Below are 15762 nucleotides of genomic sequence, written 5' to 3'. Positions count from 1 at the left end.
TTATTCCTAATCCTTCCACACTGGAAACTTTGACTGAACCCCTAGAACTACCCTGGGCTCTGATAGTTGAGCTTTAGACTTATCTTGTACCTGGCCTTCCATGACACTTTATTTTCCTCTTATGACTGCTTTAGTAGAATCTTATAAACTTTGGCATGTTGTCTTTCTTATGTTCTATGAACAAGCATTATTTAAGTGATTACTCTGTGTTAGGGACTATGCCAAGCCTGTGAGATACAAAAATTATCTTTGAAAACTATTAAAAATATACACAAGATCAGTGAGCTGAGGTGTAACTTAACCAATAATGGAAAATAAGTTATCAGCCCTAAAAGTGTAAGTCTTAAAAATTAAGAGAAAAAGAAACTAAAGACTACAGAACTTATAAAACTCAAGAGCTAGTTTAATTTAAGAAACTACTACACACAATTTATATTCCAGCAAAATTGAGGATTCAAAGGAGATGGATGAGTGGTTACAAAAATATAAAATACCAAAATTAGTGAAGCAAGGAATCAAGAGCTAAACACCGAACCTCAGAAAAAAAGAAACTGAGCAAGTCAAATTGGGGGTGCAAATCTAAAAAAGAAGGACTTACAGATGAATTCAATAAGCATTTAAAAGTAAGTCATAACTAGGATATAAACGTTATTCTCTAAAATAGACACAGAAGGCATTCTATCAAACACCATTTCTGAGACAAGTATGACCTTCTTTCCAAACCAGGACAAGGCAGGGCAGAGAACTATAGACCATCTCACTAAGAAATAATAAAATTTCCTTTTTAGATGATAGCTTATCATTCTAAGTTTATTTTTTTCTATTTTTATAATTTTATTGATGTGTTTTGTCTTCGCATTGCCTAAATTTCTCCTAGTCTTCCTCACTTTCCCTCCCACCAGCCATTCTGGATAACAAAGAAAACTTTTAAAGGAAAGAAAAAGAGGAAGAAGAAAAACAACAAAAACAAGCAATACATTGAGAAAGTCTGAAAATATATGTAAAGTTCCACATGCATGGATCTTCCACTTCTGCAAAGGAGTTGGATATATCTTCTCATACCTCTTCTTTGGGTCAATACTTGTTCTTTGCAATTTTGTAACATTGACTTTTGATTGTTTTGTGGGGTTTTTTTTCCATTTTACATTGTTGTACTTGTATATATTGTTTCTGGTTTTTGTTTTAAATAAGTTTTTATTGATGTCTTTTGGGGTTTTTGCATCAACATAATTTGCTCCAGTATCCCTTCCCATTTCCCTGTCAGAAAGCTATCTCATATAACAATGACAATAGCAACAAAAATAATACTTTGAAGACAAAGAAAAAGAGGAAAAATAATAGCATAAGTGATCAATAAATTGAAAAAGTCTTAAAATATGTGTAATATACCAGCTATCTAGCTGGATGGAGCATGAGAAGTAGAGTCAGAAAGTCATGAGTTCAGATCCTGCCTTGGACACTTCCTATGTGACCCTGAGGAATTCACTTACCTGCTGTCTGCCTCAGTTTCCTCAGCTATAAAATGGAAATAATAACAGCACCTCCCTCCCAGAGTTGTTATGAAGATCAAATGAGTTAACATAGTCTGTGGCTGTGTTAGGATTCCTGCCGAGTGTGAAGAGAGAAGGAAACACGTGGGCCAGGTGGGAGGTGTAAAGAACAAACTGTGTTTATTAATCTGAGGGTTAGGGTTTTTATATCTTAAATGCACGGGAGCATCACCCAAAGTAGCAAAAGCAAAGTAACAACAAGTATTTTTCTCATGGGAACAGTAACCAGGGGAGTTACCCTGAACTGTTTCTTTGCTTCCCTGTAATCTTCAAAGTCCTCCTATTCTCTTTGTTTGTTTGTTTGTTTGTTTTTTTGGTGAGGCAATGGGGTTAAGTGACTTGCCTAGGGTCACACAGCTAGTAAGTGTCAAGTGTTTGGTCTGAGGCCAGATTTGAACTCAGGTCCTCCTGATTTCAAAGCCGGTGCTCTATCCACTGCACCACCTAGCTGCCCCCAAGGTCCTCCTATTCTCAAGAGACAGAACAGGGGGGGTTGGGGAGCCAACATTCCTGAATTCCCACAGCCATCAGATAGAGGAAAGCTCAATGGAAAACTTGGGCAGGCCTGAATCCTCTGACTCTTCAGAGCTGGCCCTCAACAATAGGTAAAGTGCTTAGCACAGTACCTAGCACATAGTAGGCACCAATACATGCTTTTTCTCTTAGTCTTCCTACATCTTCAAAAGAGTGGGCTGGGAATGCCATCTCATAACTCTTCTTTTAAGCTATCCTTGATCAGGCTCATCGTGAGGTTGTTGTGAAGATCAGACTGAATATTCATAAAAAACACTTGGCACAGTGCTTGGCACATAGCAGGCACTATATGAATTTTTATTCCCTTTCCTTCTCTTCTTTATAATTTTGAAGTAATCACTTTTGCTGTGTGTGTGTGTGTGTGTGTGTGTGTGTGTGTGTGTGTGTGTACATGCCCACAGTGGATATAGCACTGGGCCAGAAGTCAAGAAGAAGAGTCTTCCTGAATTCAGATATGGAAATTGGGCTTGGGGCCACAATGAAAGGCCAGTTGAAAGGATTACTGGGATGAGTACATGTCTCAGGCAAATGCCAGAGACTTGTAGGAAAGTTCAAGAAAAGTTCAGGGGAGGTTCCAGGGCCCATACCCTGTCAAGTTCATACTGGAGAAAAGTCTTATACATGCAGTGAATGTGGGACAACTTTGAAACATAAGGGAACTCTTAATTTACATACAAAAATATGTACTGGAAGGAAACACTTTAAATATAACAAAAGTGGAAGAGTCTAGTAAAAGGCTATACCTGATATAATTTGTAAGTAGAGATTCATTGAATGTAAGAAATTTAGGGAAACCTCTTTGACTAGCTCATCAGGTAACACTGTGTGATTCATACTGGACAGAATCCCAGTAATGACTGTAATGAAGGTGAAAATGCCTTCAACTGGTAGGGAACAAAAACTCCCACTTGAGAAAAGTCTTTTTAGTGTAATGATCGTGTTATATTTAAAGTGTGTCCAGTAATCCTTTCAACTGGCCTTTCCTTGTGGCCCCAAGCCCAATTTCCAGTTCTCTGTTACCTCTAACCTAGCCCAGCCCTTCATTGTCTCTTACCTCCAGATCACTCCTGGCCACTTTCCACCCTTAATTCCAACTAGACCCCTTTCATGTGGCCCAGGTCCCGGCCTTCACCTGGGACACCCGCCCTTCTGAGTCCTTCTCTGTTACCTCCCAGTCACTCCAGACCCCTTGGCCTCCCCTTGATCACATCCAGATCTTCCCACAGTCTTTCTGTAAATAAGGTCCATCTTGCCCCCCATTAAACTGCTCAGACTCCTTAAGAGTCTGGCCCAGCTGTATTCTCATTGCAAAGGCTCGGATTCTTGAAATCTGGCCAATAGTGCAGATTCTTAAAATCTCACCCACCCCAACCAGTGTTTTCATAAACCTTTTCTCTAGGGGCAGCTAGGTGGTGCAGTGGAAAGAGCACTGGACCTGAGTTTAAATCCAGTCTCAGACTACTTACTAGCTGTGTGACCCTGGGCAAGTCACTTAACCCCAACTGCCTAAAAAAATAAATAAATAAAAATAAACCTTTTCTCTGACTGAAAGAGGGCTTGAAACAAACCCATATTTTTTGCTCTTAACTTTCAGGGTTCCCAGCACTCCTAGACAGCAACAGACTCTCTGATGAATACTCAGGTTTAACTTCCAGCTTAAGTTTTTCCTGAATTCATCACATTTACAGGATTTCTCTCCAGAATGAATTCTTTCATGCTGCCTAAGGGATGAGCTTAGCTTGAAGCCTTTCCCACATACATTACATTTATTGAATCCTTTGCCAAATGCCATACACTGTCTTCAGGTCACTGAAAAAATTCTGGTCATTCTCCTTCCTTGTTGAAACAATATTCTCTCTGTTCTTTTTGCTGATGTTGTGGCCAATTCCTATAATGAACTGATATTGCAATTTATCTCTTGGTTGTGCCTCTTCCTATACTTGTAAACAAAGTTTTCATTATATTAGTTTTCTTCCTTTGGCTCATGATATGAAAACAGATAGTTTTTCTGCTTTTGAACTGTAATTAGCAGCTTCCTGTCAGAACTAAATAAAGCCTCTGGACACACAAGCTGTAAGTGTCTTTGTCAAATTTATAGCATTCAGAAATGAGCAGGAAATGTGAAATAAAGTGAGCCTAGGTTAGAGCCCAGTGTGACACTTATTTTCTGTAACCTATACAATGTACATCTGTTACGTACCTCACATTCATAAAAATATGTTTAGTGTTCACAGTATGTTGTTGATGTGTATTGAAATTGGGGGTATTGAATTTCCTAGGTCTTTTGAATATGATTTGCTGCCAAACCAGGTAACCTCAGTTCTGTGCTTGGGAAAATGATATTTTGACCCTAAGTAGAGGAATTTACTTAGAATCTTTTAAAATTTCACATTGTTTTGGCACATTCTTCTTGTTGAGATTTTTAAAAATTCTTGTCATGCATGTGTTTATTCATGTATTATACATGGAACCCCATGTACTTTTGTGGCTTCAGCAAAACTGGTGAGGGCACTAAGATTTTACTAAAGTGTCAATAGAAATGTTGAGCATAATAGCACTAAGTTCAAAATTAGATAACTAATTCCAAATTGACAAAAACCTTTATTTAAGGCTCTTTAAATAAGGTTTTTACACCGGCTAACAATTCACTGAGCTGTGCTATCATCTGAACCACGTTTTTTCATACTGTCACAAAAATATCTTGAGAAATTTTGTCCAATGATCATGCCAAAATCCTTGGCACTGTCAAATGGTTCAACATGAGACATTGTTCTGCTAATGAAAATGGCATTAAAGAAGATGCAGTGTTACCCTTTTTCCATTCCTCTTAAACTTTATCCCCATTCACTTGCCCCATGATCCAGCCACACTAGTCTTTTTGCCTTACCTTGTGTTGAGGGCTTGCACTCATGGGTTTGAGGATGAAGGCCAGGCCAGGTTTTTCCTGTTGACTGCCTTTGTCCAAGAGCCACTTAAGTCAGAGAGTAGGCTCTCCGACCCCTCCCCCTGTGCTGTTTAGCTTGAGATGAGAAGGGCCTTGAAAGATAATTGGGAAGCGAGGAGATAACTCTGGGAGGACTCACCCAATTACTGTTCCCATGAGAAAAATTATTGTTGATACTTTTGCCTTTTTCCACTCTGGTTGCTGTTCCCACGAGTGGGGTATAAAAATTCTAACTCTCAGATCAATAAATGGAGCTTGTTCTGAACTTGCTAGCCCTGGGTCCCGTGCATTTCTTTTTCTCTCTCATATCCATGGTAGTTAATCCAGGTCGTAGAAGCGGGTGTCTGCGACACCCTTGAAGACAACACTCCATCTCCCAGCTTCTTGCCTCTCATTGGCTGTTTCCCCTTCTCAGAATTCTCTTCCTCCTGGACTTCTACTTCTTAGTTCCTTCACCTAAAATTCTACCTCCTGCAGGAAGCCTTTCCAGGTCCCCTCTTACTGCTAATGCTTTCCTTCTGAGATTAATTGTTGTATATATCTTTATGTACATATTGCTTGCATATTGACTCCTCCATTGGACTGTGAGTTCCTTGAAGGTAGGGACTGTATTTTTTCCTTTCTTTATATCCCAGTGTTTAGACAGGCCTGGCATATAGTTAGCATTGAATAAATGCTTGTTGATTGAATGCTTTCCCAATGCACCCTACGGTATTTCCAACTGTCTTGCAGCTGAAATCTCCTATATGTATTTTCTCTCTTCAACAGAATGCTAACTGCTTGAGAGCAGTGACTGACTCACTTTTCTATTTGCAGCTCCAGTACTTAACACAATGCTTTGCATGGTCAATAAATACTTTTTCACTCATTCTTTCGTTAGTCTTCTCTTTCTCCATTCTCAGTATATCAAGTTCCTTTATGCAACCTTGTATATCAATTCTGTCACTGTCTTTATAATCCTGTTGTGATGGCACTCCAGAACTTCACACAATACAACAAATATGGCCTGATCATGGCAGAGTTCAGGACAACACTACAGAAAATCAGATTGGAAAGGACCTCAGAAATCTTCTAATCCAAATGAAGCCTGAGTCATAATTCCCTCCACAAAGGCCCAACTAGTGTCATGAATAGTGGACATTGTGAAAGATTGCAAAGAGGTGAAGTAAGGAAAAAGTTTGAGAAAATAACCTTTAATTTGGGTAGAAGAAAGAAGAAGCATCACTTAGGGAAGAAAGTGCTGGACTCAAGATAGAAAGCCTAGATTTGAGGCACTGTATATCCTGTTGCTACTAGCCATGTTACTACCATGGAGAGATCAAAACTTCATTGAGCCTCACTCAGATTCCTTGTCTATAAAATTGGGATAATAGTATTTTTCACTCTTCACCTTAGAAGTAGGAAAAGCAGGTTTAAATAATTAAGTGCCATATGTATGTAAGCTACTGCTTACATCATGGAAATCAGTGGCAACTTTAAAGATCCTTTTCCATAGAGCAGCAGGACTAGGAAGCAGATCTCAGTATTTCAAGAAAGATAAGAAACCAGATGAAATGGAAACAGAAAGTGCAGATCATGTTTTTGTAGGGTTTGATGGTGAAAGGATTAGGGTGAATTGGAATTTAGATGATTAGGCTTTGTTCTTTAATATATATATATATATATATATATATATATATATATATATATATATATATATATATATATATATATAGTTCAGTGCAGTCAGGAGGACCTGAGTTCAAATCCAACCTCAGACACTTGATACTAGCTGTGTGGCCCTGGGCAAGTCATTTAACCCCAATTGCCTAGCATATATGTATGTGTGTGTGTGTGTGTGTGTACATATGTATGTATGTATAGGTCAGACTTATCTATATCTGAAAGAAGAAGAAAAGGAACCTTTGAAACAGGAGAGATGAAAGAAGAGGAGAAAACAATCAAAAGAAAGGGCAGGAAAAGAATGGGATCTGGAGAACAGTGAGAACTACTAAGAACGTCTATTCCTCTCAGGAGAGACAGACAGAGAGACAGAGAAAAACAGAGACAGAGAGATAGACAGAGAGGAGGGAGAGACAGAGAGAGAGATGGAGAGTGAGAGAGACAGAGGTGGGGAGATATAGAGATAGAGAGACAGAGAGGAGTGAGAGAAGAGAGAGACAGAGACAGAGACAGAGAGAGATAGAGACAGAGAAATGGAGAGACAGAGAGAGACAGAGACAGAGACAGAGAGAGAGAAACTGTGCTCCACAATCTTGAGAGTCTTAGAGTTAGATAGAGAGAGCTCTCTATCTAACACCTTCGCTGAGTAGCCTTAGGTGATGCTTGCAATGACTTGCATCTGGTTGGCTTTAATCCATTCACCCAGGTAAATTTTTCCTGGGATTTTGCCTGCTGACAATCATGCTTCTCTCCAAATGGAAGATCGGGGCTGCTTTGGGAACTAAAACTGAAGACTATGGATAAGTGGTTTTAGGGTTTCAGGAGAGAAAGGCAGACTTGGGAAGCGAAAATAAGGTAAAGAAGATAGTGTCTGAGAATAGGGTTTGAATCTCTCTACCACAGCATCAAATAAAAGACAGATGGACTCTTAGCAAGGGACAGAGAACTCCTTAACAAGGGCAGGTAAAAACATGTTTTCCTGTGTTCCGATTAAGCACTGAACTTGGATGAGACAGTGGATAGAGGACTGCACCTGGACTCAAGAAGACCTAAGTTCAAATTTGGCCTCAGACACTTCCTAGCTGTGTGAGCCTGGTCAAGTCATTTAGCCCTGTTTGCCTCAGTTTCCTCATCAGTAAAATGAGCTGGAGAAGGAAATGGCAAACCCCTCCAGGATCTTTGCCAAGAAAACCCAGAATGGGGTTAGGAGAGTCAGACCCCAGTGAACAACAACACAATGGTTGTGGGGGGACGGGATTGTTGTTAGAAGTGACTGGAAGTCAAAACAAAATGACAAAACCCCCAACATATTTAATGGAGTTTTGTTGAAAAGTGCTTTAAAAAGGAAAGAAACTGCCCACGTAGACAGGACATGGGAGACAACTCGCAAATCATTCAACTAATCAATCAATAAGCAGTTATTAAGCCCATACTGTGTTCCAGGCGGGCCAAACCTGGGGGATAAAAAGGCAAAAGAGAAACATTTTTAACCTTCAAGGCGTTTACACTGTAACAGGGAATATACAATACGTCGGATCTCCTTAAAACAAGTCAGTTCAGCATTGTTATGAGGATCAAATAACATTGTATTTGTGTTTGCAAAATGCTACATAAACGCTAATTGTTATTCTTGTTAACGTCGTCATCGTCTGCAAAGCAGATCCAGGGTCACCTCGAAGGGAAGGAACTAGCAGTGCTCGCCCTGATGCTGAAGGAAGGTCGGGGCTTCCAAGGCCGAGGTGACTCGGGTGTTTAGGGTTAGGGTTGTACTGCATTCCAGGCCGTGCTCCATGCTGCACGAGGAAGCAATGATGCTGCTGCGCTCCCCTAGCCCGAGCGCCCCTGCAGTACCGAGCTCCAGGGGACAGACCGTGCAAAGGCACGGAGTGGGGCTCTCCCCGGTGAGAAACGTCAAGTAGGCTTCCTACGGCCCAGTCCTGGACCAAAAGGGGGAGTCACACGTGAGGAGACCGGAGAGGCAGGGCCGGGTCTGCTGGGTAAAGATTGCAGTGGGGAGAGACTTGAGATAGAGACAGCCATTAGGAGGCTACTGAAAGCGTTCAGAAGAGACAGGCCCAGGTGCGGCTGCGGGACAGGAGAAGGAGACAGCCTCACTCCCCCCGCAGGTCACGCTGTACATGGACAAGGAAGTGCGTCTGCGCGGAAGGGGCTCCAGGCCCCAAGGCGTCGCGCTCCCTCATTCCCTGCTGGAACCAGACACCATTGCCCAGCGTTCCTCCGCACTTGCCCCCTCACGCCCGCTCTGCGGCCTTCTTCTCGAAGCCTTCTGGGAGTTGTAGTTCGAAAGTTTTGCGCAGCCGCAGATCCAGGCGGGGCTGGGGTTCAGCGCCTCTTGTTTTTGGACAGCTCCTCTTGCGCTATCGGAGCGGGGGAGGGGGCTTGAATATGGTGGGGGGAGGATCTGAATGTGAGTATGGAAGGGGCTGAGTGTGTGTGTGTGTGTGTGTGTGTGTGTGTGTGTGTGTGTGTGTGTGTGTGTGTGTGTGTGTGTGATGACATGGTTACATGCTGACTTTGAACTCAGCAAGACCCAAATTCTTGCTTTTAACATTCTTTAAAATGGGGATAATAATAGTGCCCACCTCACAGGATTGTTGCGAGGATTTAATGAGAAAACATCAAAGTGCTTTGGGAACCTCAAATGCTATGTAAATGCTAGTTGTTATTGTTGTTGTTATCTAACAAATATTAGTTTTCTGATCACGGGCAAGGCACCGCAAATGTATTCTTCACACTTCAAAAGTATTCTTCAATTTCTAATATCTTCCACTAAGTCCTAATCACATGGCTCATAGCGGGTCACTGAAGGCTCTTCTACCTGCTACAAGCTCTGGAATATGCCATTTAGCTGGAAATAATACGCTTACCGTCTGGGCGTCTGTTCCTCAAGAGCTGACTCAGGGGCCACAAGATGAGGTAACTAAATGTTTCTGTGACAGTAATTCTCTAGGATCATCGAGGGGTTGTGACTTACAGCCACCCAGAGCCAATTAAATTACAGGTCTTTAGGTATTGACAAAATGTGGATGTGGATATATACGTATGCCTGGGGTAGCATGGCGTTATGGCAGATAGAGAGCCAGCCTCAGAATCGGAAGGAACTGGGTTCAGGTCCTGCCTCTAAGTGGGATGTGGGGATGCATTCCTGCTAATCCCTACTATCAGAGAAGCTAAGGCTGTTGGATATCTTGAACTCAGGAATTCCGGACTGAAGTAGGGCTAAAGCTGATGAGAAAAGCACCAAGTCTTGCACCACTGTGGTAAGCCTTCAGGACTGGGGATTACCAGGATTCCTAAGGAGAGGCAAACCAACCCAGGTTGAAAATGGAGCTGGTCAAAGCTTCTGTGTCAGTACTTAGTGGATTGGGCCCACTTACCCTTTTGGTGCTGAAAGTGACCATAAGATTATAAAATAGACATCAGGTGTCAGTCTGCATTGGTGGAAGAAGTTCCCTTGTGTGCCAACATCCAATCAAAAAAAAAAATCACATATAGATCCAATCCAAAAAGATACCAATCACATATACAGTTAGAGCTACATGTGATTTTAGGAACAGTTCTATACTGACTCCTGACCCCTAGAAAGTAAGCATTTTTTATAAAAAACCAAGTTTTTACTGATATCTTTTTTTTTAACATCAGCATAGTTTACCCCAGGATTCCTCTTTCTACCCCTCCCAGAGGGCCATCTCATATTACAAATACATATACATACATGCATGCACACATACACACATACGTATATCTATATATCTTGGATACTATAAGGAATGATTCATTTGGACCCCTACTCTATTCCAATCAATATTAATTAGACATTTTATATAAATCATATGAGGATAATTAGATAAGATAGGTTCTTACAGTAGGTCTCAAACTTTAATCCAGTGTTCACCACTTGTTTACCAGTTATGAGGCTCACTTGTGCAATCACAAGATTTCTCTATCCTGTTTTGCTCAGGTTCCAAGTTCAAACCCAGTGTGGGTGGGATGCCTTGATTCTTTGGAAAATCCCCCAACTTATTTTTGTATCTCAAGACCACTCTCTCTTGTCCAACATGAGCAGGTTACCATCTTATGACTATCTAGTCATCAGAGATGACCATTGCCTTGACCATCTTATGACCGGTTAGACAGTGGAGTATCTCGTGCTTCACTCAACTCATGACCACACCCTGATGATATACCATTTTTTAGTTGATACATCATTTTTGGCCCTCAAAACAAGGTTTGTCAACCAATGGGATTTTGTGTTTTGTGTTGCCTCTCCAGAGTGTCCAGGTATCAAATCCAGTATCAAATCCTATAAAAAATGAGGTCTTAGGGTCAGCGAGGTACAGTGGATAGAGCACCATCCCTGAAGTCAGGAGGACCTGAGTTCAAATCCAGCCTCAGACCAAACACTTGTCACTTACTAGTTGTGTGACCCTGGGCAAGTCACATAACCCCAACTGCCTTTAAAAAATGAGGTCTTGGAGAACAGGGGTACCTCATATCATAAGGAAGATGTGAGGTTCATTTCAATTTTCCTTCCTGAGATGGCAAGCAAATTTGATATACGTTATACATATTCAGTCATCCAAAATGTTGGTCATGTTGTGAAAGAAAAAACAGACTCAGTCTCAGTCCTAAGTCAGAAAGGATTACTAGTGCTTGCCACTGCAGGACAGCCGAAGACCTGGTCACAGTTCCAGGGCCAAGAGGAGTGCCTGCACTTGTGGCTTTAGGGAGACAAGCTCCATTCCTGGATACGGAGCACAAGCTGGGAGCACAGTGACCACACTTCTCCTTAGACTACATCATCTTGGAAGAACTGATAAGTTACAGACCCTCAGAACTAGCTCTGAAAATAGCAGCATGAAAAACCTGAAGCTTGGAACAGTGCCCCCTTCATCTGGGAGCAGAGCCCACCCTGAATATAAAGCTAAAAGTCAAGAAATAGGCTGGAAAATGAGTAAGCAACCAAAAAAGAACCTGACCACAAAAATTACTATGGTGACAAAAAAGATCAAGACAAACTCAGAAAACAACAGTGTCAAAACAGCCATAAGCAAAGCCTCAAAGAAAAACGTGAATTGGACACAAGCCCAAGGAGAATCCACGTAAGAACTCAAAAAGGGTTTTCAAAACCAAATGAGAGAGGTCAAGGAAGAATCTGGAAAAGAAATGAGAGTTGTACAAAAATATTTATAGCAGCTCTTTTTGTGGTGAAAAAGAATTGGAAATTGAGGGAATGTCCATCAATTGAGGAGTGGCTGAACAAGTTATGGTATATAAATGCAATGGATTACTATTGTGCTATAAGAAATGGTGAGCAGGCTAATTTCAGAAAAGCCTGGAAAGACTTGTATAGTCTGATGCTGAGTGAAGTGAGCAGAACCAGGAGAATGTTGTACACAGTAACAGCCATATCGTGTGATGACTGACTTTGATAGAATTAGCTCTTCTCAAGAAAACAAGGATCTAAGGCAAATCCAAAAGACTCATGATGGAAAATGCTATCCAAATCCGGAGAAAGAACTATGGAGTCTGAATGCAGATGAAAGCATATTATTTTCATTTTTTCTTTGTTTTTATGGTTTTTGTGGTTTTTCTCTTTTGTTCTTCTTTCACAACATGACTAATATGGAAAATATATTTAACATGATTGCATATGCATAAGGTATATCAGATTGCTTGCTTTCTTGGGGAGGGGTGAAGGGAGAAAATTTGGAACTCAAAATCTTATAAAAATGCATGTTGAAAACTATCTTTACATGTAATTAAAAATAAAATACTATTTATAAAAAATGAAAAATATAGAAGATAAAATTTAAAAAAAAGAAATGGGAATGATGCAAGAAAATTATGAAAAGACAGTCAGCGGTTTAGTAAAAGAGGCATAAAAATACTGATGAAAATAACACCCTAAAAACAGAATTTGCCAAATGGAAAAAGATGTACAAAAATTCAATGAAGAAAAGAACTTAAGAAGTAGAATTAGCTAAATGGAAAAGGAGGCACAAAAGCTCACTGAAGAAAATAATTCCTTAAAAAATTAGAATTGGGCAAGTGGAAGCTAATGACTCCATGAGACATTAAGAAACAATAAAACAAATAAAAAAAATAGAAGAAAACGTGAAAAGAATCACTGCTGACTCAGGCTAGACATACTTGCTGTCTGCATACTGCCAAGAACAATCTAGAGGTAAGAAAGCTGTACCCAAGTGAATCAATGCTGAATGCTTGTTGAATATCCACCCTATGCTATCAGCAAGTAAACCTCCTTTTGTTAACTGCCATGTGGTTTAGGAATATTTCATTAACAGGTAACTGGGAAAACAATCTTTGTAGCAAGTTTCTCTGGTAAAGGTCTTGTGTATAAGAAATATGAAGTGATTCAAATTTATAAGACTAGGAGTAATCCCCCAATTGATAAATGGTCTAATGTTATAAACAGGCAATTTTTTTAAATTTTATTAATTTATTTTGATTTATCAACAATCACTTCCATATGCTTTTGAGTTGAGAATTTTTCTCCCCCTTCCTCCCCCCCACCCTCCCCAAGATGGCGCACAATCTGGTATAGGCTTTACATTTACATACCCATTAAACATATTTTCACATTGGTGAAGTTGTAAGTAAAAATTAAAACCAATAGGAGGAACCATCAGAAAGATAAAACAAAACTCAACAGAAGGTAAAAATAAGTGATAGCGATTCGACTTCCATAGTTCTTTTTTTGTATGTGGACAGCATTTTCCATCCCGAGGCCTCTGGAGATGTCTTAGATCCTTGTAATGCTGAGAAGGGTTCAGTTTAACAATATTAGTCATTGCATAACATGGCTGTTATTGTGTACAAAGTCCTCTTGGTTCTGCTCACTTCACTCAGCATCAGACCATATAAGTCTTTCCAGGTTTTTCTGAGGTCAGCCTGTTCATCATTTCTTATAGCGCAATAGTATTCCATTACATTCATATACCACAACTTGCTCAGCCATTCCCCAATTGATGGGCATCCTCTCAATTTCCAATTCTTTGCCACCACAAAAAGAGCTGCTATGTATATTTTTGTACATATGGGTCCTTTTCCCATTTGTATGATCTCTTTGGGGTATAGCCCTAGAAGTGCTATTGCTGGATCAAAGGGTATGCACATTTTTGTAGCCCTTTGGGCATAGTTCCAAATTTAAACAGGCAATTTTCAAAAGAAGAAATCCATGCTACCAACAAGCATTTGAAAAAATGCTCCAAATGGCCCAAAATTGGAAAAATACAGATTAAAACACCTCTAAAGCTCCACTTCACACCTGTCAGACCAGCAACAATGTCAAATGTTAGAGGGGCTAGGGGAAAATAATTATGTTAATGCCCTATTGGGGGAGCTATTGGAAAGCAATTTGTAACTATGACCCAAAAGTCACTGTCATGAGTAAAATTTAACAAGAAGGATAAATTGAGGCAGTTCTCTGAGCAAGATAACATTTATTAACAGGCGTGTACTTTCTGTCCATAAATGGGTCAATAGTTTTCCTCCATTTATGCAGAAGATCCTGAGCAAAAGGGTGGTTTCCCTTTTATAGGTTTTGGGGAGTACAGAACGAAGAATAGAACAGGGTAGTTGACATCATGGGATTGAGGACGACATGACTGGCTACAGAGCCAAGGTGCAGGGAACAATATAATTGGTTGGAAGTCTGGGAATGAGGGCTAGTAACAACCCTCTCATTCTCTCCTGAGAGTCCAGGTGCAAGATAGTGGGCCAGACTTTTGGCCAGGAAACCAGACAGCCTTGAAGAATAGCTTGGTGGTGTCAAGATATTAGATCCAATTCCCTTGTGTTCATACAAATCCCCAAAGTCAGCTAAAGTCCTTGAGGCAAGGAACAGAATAGGAACAGATTCTCACTGGCCTTTTCAAAAAACAGAGAACCCTGATGCTTTGGAAATGTGCGGAACCCAAGACAGTTCTCCATAGCCCTGAAGAGATTTTTTAAGGACCTCCTTACCTTTAGTAGGCTCTAAGGTTTAAGGGAAAATGTCACATGGATCCTCCAATGTAGTCCATGTACCAGATTCCCTGCCAATGTACCAAATCGTCTTTTTTTTTGGGGGGGGGGAGAACCACATTTCATGATCTAGGGTTACCAGAGGAAAATTTAATTAGGAAGACATAAACTACAATCAGTACTCAAGAAGGAATTCTCTCTTCACTCCATTCCCCCAAACACCAACCTGAGCGCACAATAAGCAGTAATCTCCAATATTTTGTAATATGTTCTTTGTCGGCTAGCTATAACTCTGGGTTTGGGAGCAAATGAGATTTTTACCTGTACATGTGGGCTTATATAAGATCCATACCTTTTTAATTAAGTTTTTTTTTCCCCTCTATGGTACTGGGGGAGCAAATGAAAGAGCAATTCTTTTTTTTTTTTGAGGCAATTGGAGTTAAGTGACTTGCCCCAAAGTCACATAGCTAATGAATGTTATGTGTCTGAGGCTGGATTTGAACCCAGGTCCTCCTGACTTCAGGGCCGGTGCTCTGTGCACCGTGCCACCTAGCTGCCTCTGAAAGGGCAATTCTAAGGCCTGCTCAGTACTCCAGAGAATAGTTCTGAATTGGGAATACAGACAAGGTGTTTTAGAAAGTTCATCTTCGCTGATTTGCTGAGGTCAGCATATTTTAATAGGAGAAAATGCAATGAGGAAACGGCCCCCAAAAGAGTAAAATCCATATGGCTTTTGTTTCAAACTGGGTCCATTGCTACTGATCAGATATTGCACCCCCCAAAAAAAACTAATGCTTCAGAACTTGGTGGATGGACTATTACATTCTAAGACTGATTTCTAGAAGTGAATAGCCATGTACATCTTGTAGACAGGGATGAATTTACACCTTTGGACTCAGATCGAGAAAGCAGTGGGCAAGAAAGCATTCCATATTCTGTTTTCTATTTTAGTATTTCTGCCTTATCCAACCTTCTACAAGAAGACTTTTCTCTTCCCCTTCATGCTAGTGCCTTCCCTCTATTGATTACCTCCAACTTCTCCTGTATATATCTGGTTTGTCC

This window comes from Phascolarctos cinereus, unplaced genomic scaffold (assembly GCF_003287225.1).
Source record: "Phascolarctos cinereus isolate Bilbo 61053 unplaced genomic scaffold, phaCin_HiC Scaffold_2;HRSCAF=192, whole genome shotgun sequence".
NCBI lineage: Eukaryota > Metazoa > Chordata > Mammalia > Diprotodontia > Phascolarctidae > Phascolarctos > Phascolarctos cinereus.
The sequence above is the reverse complement of the archived record's forward strand: the minus strand, read 5'-3'. Positions refer to the sequence as shown.